The sequence below is a fragment of the Octopus bimaculoides genome, chromosome 5, assembly GCF_046866305.1.
Source record: "Octopus bimaculoides isolate indiv1 chromosome 5, ASM4686630v1, whole genome shotgun sequence".
In the NCBI taxonomy this organism is placed as follows: Eukaryota; Metazoa; Mollusca; class Cephalopoda; order Octopoda; family Octopodidae; genus Octopus; species Octopus bimaculoides.
The window spans coordinates 10,998,169-11,008,468 of NC_142932.1; the positions used below are offsets into that span (position 1 = coordinate 10,998,169).

Here is a 10,300-nt window from a genome sequence, read left to right on the forward strand (position 1 = left end):
ATATTTCAATGCGAATGTGTAGACACATACACACATAGACACACATACACACACACACAGTTACAGCCTAATAAGCACATGCATATTTATACATATTTATATGTATATGTTATATACTATAGGTATACATGTACTGAAGTGTACATTCTATACATATATATATATATATATATATATATATATATATATATATATATATATATATATATATATATATATATATATATATATGTGTGTGTGTGTGTGTGTGTGTGCATAAATATAGCATATATTACATATATACCTATATACATTTGCATTTCAAATATATTTATGCATATATTATCTATGTATACACACACACGCACACACTCACACACACAACACACACAAAGACACACGCATATCTGGGTGTGTCTTGAAATGTGCGTAACCCTCGTGTGTTCTAGTGTTGCACGTGTGCTCTAGTTTTAGGTTGTTGGTATCACAATCTTAAGATCGTGTTTCGATCCCACACCGGGCGGTGCTTGGTGTTATTTAGCAAGTAAACACTTCGTTTCACATTTCTCCATTCCTTTCAACTATAAATGTATTTCAGCAATAACTTTGGAGTTAACTCCGCGATAAGACAAGGTTCGGTTCCAGTGAGGATTATTCCTGTAACTTATACGCCATGTGTACACTGTAACGTTAACAGACCTCGGGCTCATCACATATGTTTATCTTGTACATGCAATAATGCATAGGCACATCACATGAATATCTACTCAGACATATATGCACAAGGTGGTATCAAAACGTTCCCGGACTTGATCTGTGGCGACCGGATCTCTAAAGCGCGAAGAAATGGATCCTTCACCGTATTCCCTTCACTCGTGAATTTCTCACCAAACACAATCGGTGTTGCTTTCACAATCACCCTATTCGCCAAGTTTAGACCCTGCGGACTTCTATCTCTTTGCCACAATGAAAATGCAACTCGAAGGTCGCTGTTTTAACGCTGTTTAAGAGATCCAAACGAATTGCAGAATGTCCTCGACTCGCTTACGGAAAACGACCTCCAGACCGGGTTCCAAAAATGGCAGGAACGCTGGGACCGGTGTATTGCTGCGCAAGGTGACTATTTCGAAAGAGATGATGCTAAAACTTAGGTAAATAAGTTATTTTCTATTAAACACTAGCAAACGCACCCGTCTTTTTGACGGTTTAAGTTGCATTGGTAGTATTTTCTTCTGCCGAGAAGGTTTATGAGTCGCACGGCAATCTATGTTTCCGATTAACCTAGGAAAATTGAAGGCTAGTTATTGTGGAGGCCATTGCACTTTAATGATCATAGAACATATAAGTTTGCAAGTGATGCAAAATAGAGCAACTGAAGTATTTTGGGAGTAGATTACAGTAATGACTACAAAATAGTTGTTTTACATGAAAGCGAAATTTCTTGTCAGAAACAGCCACATAAATTGTGAAATGAAATTGAAGGAAGACGTTGAAACTTTCCCTCTGCGTGTTTATTTTTTTCAGCAGAAAAGGGAGCTATTTTTTTGGTGAGATAATCTAGCAAAAACCCCTTTATTCTGCGACGGTCTCTCCGGTAGCCCGTCACCCGCCTCCGTAGCTTCCGCTTCCGTCCTCTCGGTCGGTCGGTCGGTCGGTCGGCATCGGCACGCGATCGTTCGGCCTCGCCGCCGTCGTCGCTGCTGCCGCCGCCGCCGTCTCCTCCGTCGCTTGCGGCGGTACGCGGTGTTCGGGGGAAACAAACGGGGGTGGAGCGTCGCCCGGGGCATCGCCGCTCGCACGCGTTTCGGTAGCGCGTCCACCTCCCGGTCGTTTCGGCCCGCACGGTTCCTCCGAGGGTGCTCTTCGCCGAGTGTCCGAGGCGGCCGGTACGTTCACTGTGAAAAAATTAGAGTGCTCAGAGCGAGCCCCGCCGGCTTGCATACGAAAAGCATGGAATGATGGAAAATGGCCTCGTCCGCGCGTCATCCGTCGGTCTCCGTTCACGACGAGGCAATGATCGAAGGGAGCGATCGGGGCCACTCGTATTGCGACGTTAGAGGTGAAATTCTTGGATCGTCGCAAGACGCACTGCAGCGACGGCGTGTGGCAAGCACGTTTTCCTCGATCAAGAGCGAAAGTCGGAGGTTCGAAGACGATCAGATACCGTCGTAGTTCCGACCGTAAACGATGCCGACTGGCGCTCCGCCGGCGTTCGCTTCGATGACCCGGCGGGGAGCCTGCGCGGGAAACCATAGTCGGTTCCGGGGGGAGTATGGTTGCAAAACAGAAACTTAAAGGAATTGACGGAAGGGCACCAGCAGGAGTGGAGCCTGCGGCTTAATTTGACTCAACACGGGAAAACTCACCCGGTCCGGACACCGGTAGGATTGACAGATCGATAGCTCTTTCTCGATTCGGTGGGTGGTGGTGCATGGCCGTTCTTAGTTGGTGGAGCGATCCGTCTGGTTGATTCCGATAACGAACGAGACTCCGGCCTGCTAACTAGCGCGTCGATTAGTGCTTTTCCGGTAGCGAGGCGGCGCCGAAGCCATCGTCGGTAGCTCCGCGCGCGGCCCGTGCTTGCCGTTGCCGCCGCTCTCCTTCGCGTCCGGCGCTGCGGCCGCGTCCGGCAACTGCCTTCTTAGCAGCCTTTCGTGCTCCGCTCCTCGCGGGTTGGTGTGCGGGTTGGTCTGGGATGGCGGTTCGCACGCGGCGTGGTTGCGGCGTCGGTTGCGGAGCGGCGGCGGTGACTCGGTCGGCTCGGCCCGCGCGAGCCCGGCGGCGGCACGCCGTCGCGCCCGGGCCAGTCGGTTGGCGAACGCAGCGCTTCTTAGAGGGACGGGCGGCAGAAAGCCGCACGAGGCGGAGCGATAACAGGTCTGTGATGCCCTTAGATGTCCGGGGCCGCACGCGCGCTACACTGGAGGTATCAGCGGGCGCGTCTCCCCCGGCCCGAGAGGGTCGGGAAACCTCTGAACCACCTCCCGTGATAGGGATCGGGGCCTGGAACCAACCCCGTGAACGAGGAATTCCCGGTAGGCGCGGGTCATCAGCCCGCGTCGATCACGTCCCTGCCCTTTGTACACACCGCCCGTCGCTACTACCGATCGAACGGTCCGGTGAGGTCCTCGGATCTGGCCGACGAGTTCGCTTACGCGCGGCGGCGTTCCGCGCCGTCGCCGGCGCGTTCTCTGATGGCCCGGAGAAGACGACCGAACCCGATCGCTTAGAGGAAGTAAAAGTCGTAACAAGGTTTCCGTAGGTGAACCTGCGGAAGGATCATTACCGCAGCAGCAGCAGCCCTGCTCCGCTCCTCCGTCTCCTCCTCCTCGCCTTTCCGGCGCCAGCCAGCCGGTTTCGTAAGTCGCGGCCGGGCCCCCTCGCACTCGTCGGCCCTCTAACAGTGCAGCCTCAGCCTCAGCCTCAGCCGAGCAACGAGCAAGTAGAAGCGGCGTCATCAGCGGTGGACGAAGCCCGCAAATCGTTTCCGCTGTCGTTATGCTTCCTTCTCGTTCTCTCTCTGGCAGCTGCCGACCGCGCAGTTTTCACCCAGCCTGCGTCCGCCCGAATACAGTGCGCTAGGCCGACGGTGCTGCACGCTTTGCGGCTCCACGAACCTCAATATCTCTCTCGCCTCCTCCTCCTCGCCTTTCCGGCGCCATCCAGCCGGTTTCGTAAGCCGCGGCCGGGCCCCCTCGCAATCGTCGGCCCTCTAACAGTGCAGCCTCAGCCTCAGCCGAGCAACGAGCAAGTAGAAGCGGCGGCGTCATCAGCGGTGAACGAAGCCCGCAAATCGTTTCCGCTGTCGTTATGCTTCCTTCTCGTTCTCTCTCTGGCAGCTGCCGACCGCGCAGTTTTCACCCAGCCTGCGTCCGCCCGAATACAGTGCGCTAGGCCGACGGTGCTGCACGCTTTGCGGCTCCACGAACATCAATGTCTCTCTCGTCTTCCTTCCTGGCGTCGGCCGGCCAACATCGCCGTCGTCGTCGTCGCCTCCTCCTCGCCTTTCCGGCGCCATCCAGCCGGTTTCGTAAGCCGCGGCCGGGCCCCCTCGCAATCGTCGGCCCTCTAACAGTGCAGCCTCAGCCTCAGCCGAGCAACGAGCAAGTAGAAGCGGCGGCGTCATCAGCGGTGAACGAAGCCCGCAAATCGTTTCCGCTGTCGTTATGCTTCCTTCTCGTTCTCTCTCTGGCAGCTGCCGACCGCGCAGTTTTCACCCAGCCTGCGTCCGCCCGAATACAGTGCGCTAGGCCGACGGTGCTGCACGCTTTGCGGCTCCACGAACATCAATATCTCTCTCGTCTTCCTTCCTGGCGTCGGCCGGCCAACATCGCCGTCGTCGTCGTCGCCTCCTCCTCGCCTTTCCGGCGCCATCCAGCCGGTTTCGTAAGCCGCGGCCGGGCCCCCTCGCAATCGTCGGCCCTCTAACAGTGCAGCCTCAGCCTCAGCCGAGCAACGAGCAAGTAGAAGCGGCGGCGTCATCAGCGGTGAACGAAGCCCGCAAATCGTTTCCGCTGTCGTTATGCTTCCTTCTCGTTCTCTCTCTGGCAGCTGCCGACCGCGCAGTTTTCACCCAGCCTGCGTCCGCCCGAATACAGTGCGCTAGGCCGACGGTGCTGCACGCTTTGCGGCTCCACGAACATCAATATCTCTCTCGTCTTCCTTCCTGGCGTCGGCCGGCCAACATCGCCGTCGTCGTTGCCTCCTCCTCGCCTCCTCCTCGCCTTTCCGGCGCCATCCAGCCGGTTTCGTAAGCCGCGGCCGGGCCCCCTCGCAATCGTCGGCCCTCTAACAGTGCAGCCTCAGCCGAGCAACGAGCAAGTAGAAGCGGCGTCATCAGCGGTGAACGAAGCCCGCAAATCGTTTCCGCTGTCGTTATGCTTCCTTCTCGTTCTCTCTCTGGCAGCTGCCGACCGCGCAGTTTTCACCCAGCCTGCGTCCGCCCGAATACAGTGCGCTAGGCCGACTTAGTCGAGAACAGTGTCGGTCGGGGAGTTTGACTGGGGCGGTACGTCTGTCAAACGGTAACGCAGGTGTCCCAAGGCGAGCTCAGCGTGGACGGAAACCACACGTCGAGCAAAAGGGCAAAAGCTCGCTCGATCTCGATTTTCAGTACGAATACGGACCGCGAAAGCGTGGCCCATCGATCCTTTCCGAACAGCGGCGAGCTATGCGTCCGCCGAGAGGTGTCAGTAGTTTAAATATGGAGATTAAGATTGTTTGGTATTGGAGTAGTCATTGCGTAAAATGTTCCTAGTCAATTCAATCACCGTGACAGGTAGAAAGTCGAAATAAATAGACAAAATCCATTCATTTTGATAAAAAGATTAAAAAAGCATGGAAGACCCTACATACAAAAATCCATGTCCATTCACGTTCATTTATGTGCGAGCTCTGGGCAAAATGTTATAGTGCATGACCTTCCTTGGGACATAGGTAACGTTTGTGTAAAGTTTGGTGAAAATCTGTTGAAAATTGTGGAAATGTATGCATTAGTTATTATACACACATATACAGTGATTTATATATACTAGATAACTAATCCGGGAACATTTTGATACCACTTCGTATTTTGGCACATGGTCAGTAATTGTTGGTAAGTGAGGGTAAGTCGACTATTTTAACCACAGTGCTCTACTCGTATGTATCTTATCGACACCGAAAGGATGAAGGCAAATTCGACCACGTCGGAATTTGAACTAGAATCAAAGATGGAAGAAATCTCTGCCAGTTCGCCGACATAATCTTTATTAAAATATTGGTTCCAAATTTTGGCACAAGTCCAGCAATTTGGGTTGGGGTGGATTAATCGAGTACTTCGTCTGCAGTGTTTATCTGGTTCTTATTTTCGTCGTCCCGAAAAGGATGAAAGCCGAAGTCAACTTCGGTGGAATTTGAACTTGGAGGAAAAGACGGACGAAAGATCGTTAAGCATTTTGCCCGGCGTGCTAACGTTTCTTCCAAATTGCCAATTTATTACTCGTATATATATTGGTTTCAAACTTTGGAACAAGGTTAACAATTTCTGGGAAATGGAGTAATTCGATTTACATCGAACCTATTGTTCAGCTTGTACTTATTTTATTCGACTTCGGCGAAATTTGAATTCAGAACGTAAAAAAAACCCGACAAAATACCACCATGGAATTTTTCCCGGCAAAGAAAGGATTCTGCTAGCCTACCGCCTTAAAATATATATTAAAATATTATATGATGTGCCAAGCATTTATTGTATACAGATTAGTTGCTACAGATCTCTGAAACGATCGGTTTTGTTGTGTGTATAAACAGATACAGATTGGCTGCTTGTTTTTCTGGCATTGGTCATGAAATGTTGAACTTTGTGATGAGAGGCCAATAAAGGTCGAACATTGATTTAGATTGTTTATCATTGTTTTCATTCTACAGGGAAAATGCGTGCATGTCTGCTACGTATATTTACACACACACGCACAGACATAAATATATGTACAAATATATACGCATATTTATACATATGAATGTATATATATATATATATATATATATATATATATATATATATATATATATATATATATATAGTGTGTGTGTGTGTGTGTGTGTGTGTGTGTGTGTGTGTGTGTGTTCGTGCGTGTGTGCATATGAATGTGTGTATATATTTGTGTGTGTGTGTGTGTGTGTGTGTGTGTGTGTGTGATATTTCGATGTAAATTGGGCTAAAGGATCGGAAACATGAACCGAACGACAGGAAATAACGAAATAAGAAAGGTTTCTAAAAGTGGGAAACAGATGGAAATTTCAGACAATATACACGAGCATTGATCGTCTCTGGAGTACTCTTTTATTGAGTATCTTCTTTCAGTAATCATTATTGTAATCTACTTGTGATTTCTACTGCCAAACTCTATTGTTTCCTAACCATGAAGACATAGCCCGACTACTTCATTGAGATTAAGTTTCACTATATTAGGGAAAATCACGCACATTGTAATGTATATCGCCATCTGTACTATTCATATAGTGTACTCGATCAAACCTAATATAGGGTTAAAGATCATCATCTTCATCAATAAAAGCAAAGACATAAATTTGGAATACCCATTTTTGTATTCCAAATTAAGTAACAACACTACTGGTACTTTCTCGGTTAGGACGACTAAGGCTCCAGCTGACCTGATCAACAGAGCAAACAGTTCATGTAATTAAGGAGTAAGTAGCTAAGGACTCCACAAACACGTGTACCCTCAATATAGTTCTCAAGGAGATTTAAGCATGACGCAGAGTGTGACAAGGTCTGCGCTTTGAAATAGAGGAACACCTCATTTTTTGCCAGCTGGGTGGCCTGCAACAACGTGAAATACAGCGTCTTACTCAAGGACACAACACGTCACCGGGAATTGAACTCACCACCTTACGATTGTGAGCCGAATACCCAAACCAATAAGCGACACGCATTCACTTAATAACAATAAACTAGCAATAACCACATATGACTATTCCTAATTATATCTGTAGGCCCATACAGGTGCTACATCACGTACACATCCAAGTATGCTCCACATTACCACACCTGAATGTAGAAGAGCATAGAGGGTCGTCAAACCAATTCATGTGCACAGCCAAAGAGAAGAGGCCACTGCACCAGCCACTTCAACGATTTAAAGTCTGGCGAGCCAAAAGTCTTCTCAGATTTATCCCTAATACCAGATAGATCAGTGACCCCAGATAGATCAGTGACCCCAGATAGATCAGTGACCCCAGATAGATCAGTGACCCCCAGTTTAAAGATACATAGGCCTGGCACCGGTGCATATTTGCACTGGTTACTTTTCTCGGCCATCGTCGTAGCTCTCATTCAGTAAATCACAACGTCCCAGATGTTAGCGAAAATATCGATGACAGTGGCAAACATATTAATGAATGGCCCGGGACGTACCTAAAACAAACCATTCTGTTCGGATATTTGCCCACAACGCTGAGCAGTCCGTTTACATGCCAGGTATTGTGAGGCACTTATATATTCTGTAAAAGCTGCGTAAAAAAGGTAGCGTAATATGCAACTTACCTAACGGAAATAGCTAAAGAGGGAATCTCTAAGTTGAAATAGTAATGCATGTTAAATCCTAGCAGTTTTGGTTCTGCAAATTATTTGGTAATTTTCTACCAATTTACGACAAATTCTGTCAATTTCCTGCAATTGCCATCAATTTTTGACGATCAATACCAATATCCGGCAGTCTCCATCAATGTTTATTAATTCACGGTCAGGTCTAGCTGGCAATCAGCGGCAATTTGCATCATTCTCTGTAAGTTTCCATCCAGTTACTGACTATTTCTCTCAGACTTCTATATTGCTTTCTCAATTTCCAACACTCTCCGGTAGTTTATGTCCATATCTACTAATTTCTGGAAATGTCAGCGTAGACACCGACGAAATTTGAGCTATATGTCTAAAGACGCCTGTCACCTCAGCCCAACTCCCGATGATCAGGTGAGACATTTTTTGGAAGAAGTCATGTATGTCTAGCAGTTGTACACCTTATCATGAATGAGCGTGGTTTAGTGGTTAGGATATTCGGCTCACGATCGTAACGAGTTCGAATCGGGGCGATGCGTTGTGTCCTTGAGCAAAATATTCTTTTTCACTTAGCACCCATCCTCTTAACTGGCAAAAATGTGTTGTACCTGTAATTCAAATAGTCAGCCTAGTCATATAATAATTCACGCTGAATCTTTTTTAGAACTACGTTAAACGCACGCGTGACTTGGAGCGATGGGCTACTTTCACATTAATTTCATGTGCAGACTGTTCTGTTAATCGGATCAAGGGGAATCTTCGTCCTCGTAACCAATGAACTGCCAGTTAGTACACCGCCTTATAATTGTAAACTATCAAACTATTTCAAGGACAACTTCCTTTTGGTCCATTTCCGTGCCATATTTCTTACTTTCTTCTTCTATACATTGTCTCAGGTCTTCTATTTGATTTCTTGATGAACGATAATTTTCAAATCTAAAGAAGTTTAAATTTAAATGAATGAGCCACAGTTACTTCCTTAACAAACATCATAAGAAATATTTTATCAATTCAACGATTACGTACTTAACAATCATAGATTGTGTTCTGTTTGGGAAAGACAGATTATTCTACCGTGATGCCACTGGGGGAATTGGGAAAATATTTTCATGGACTCGTTGGCAAAAGTTGCTCAAAACCAAGAAATTACACTTGCTGATGCTTCCTGGAGGATTACAGTGACTATTCTGAAAGGATCCAAGTCAGCCCATGCTACATTCATGCTGCTTTTTAACTTGAAAATTGAAGATGTTACATCCAGCATCAATAAAAATAATCGAGATGAGGTTATACAGAAGGTTTGTTTGTGGCGAAGATACTATGTCACACAAGTCTCTGAAAAGTATACTGCAAGGTATCCGTAAAAGACTGCAAGGTCCCATTGGTTTGTAATTGCGGACTCATGATATGCATTGCTCGTTATCTCAACAGACATTCAACGATATCTTGTCGACTGGCAGCGCAAAGTCATCTTATCATTGCTGATATGCAAACAAAAAAAAAATCCTGTTATACATAGATATGTGGCCATTCTACATCTATGTAGAACATTCGCAAACAATTTACAACTAAAAGCAACGGAAAAGGTTAAATAAGAAAGGAAGAACTGAATTTGAGTAAGTAAATATAACAGTTGATTCTGTAGGATAACTGAAAAATATTGGTCCTACCAATCATTCTCTGGAAATAATCAGAAACTCAGGTTCTTTTATAAAAGAGTAATACCATATTCAAAGGTATTTGGTACCAGTCATTAACATACAGCTTCAGCACCAGTTAACTGATAAGGACCACTGCTACAGTTCCTGATCCTAATCAAGAATTGCTCTGTTGAACTTTCTACTCTAGTACCCAACTCCAACAGCGTTAAACATGTCACCCGCTACTCTGCCTAATCGTGTCTTTTCTCTGTTGAGTTTTCTTTTAGTACATAAGGCCTGTTATTATAATAGCTTCTTTCTTCGAACAACCGCTCTCTTGAATTCATTACCATCGTCTTGTTTTCCACTGGAATATGGTCATGTTTTGAATTTGTAGGCCCATTTTGTTTTCTAGTGTATAGTTCTTTACGCTATAGTGGCCCCAGGTTTTGTTTGGGACTCAATCTTATAAAAAAAAGAACCAAGTGTTTCAATACAAGCTCTAGATTCATTAAAACACACTCGAGATCAGTTAAACTGTTTGTATTTTATAACAGGAACATACTTCTGGCTACTTCGTAATTTCGATCCAACGTATCTGTACAATGTGATAAGACTAGCA

General features: G+C 46.7%; 1 pseudogene; it reads left to right on the plus strand.

Annotated features, from left to right (window-relative positions):
• Positions 1 to 1,349: 1,349 nt before the first annotated feature.
• On the plus strand, positions 1,350 to 3,264 carry LOC149135422 (small subunit ribosomal RNA; annotated as a pseudogene).
• Positions 3,265 to 10,300: the final 7,036 nt, after the last annotated feature.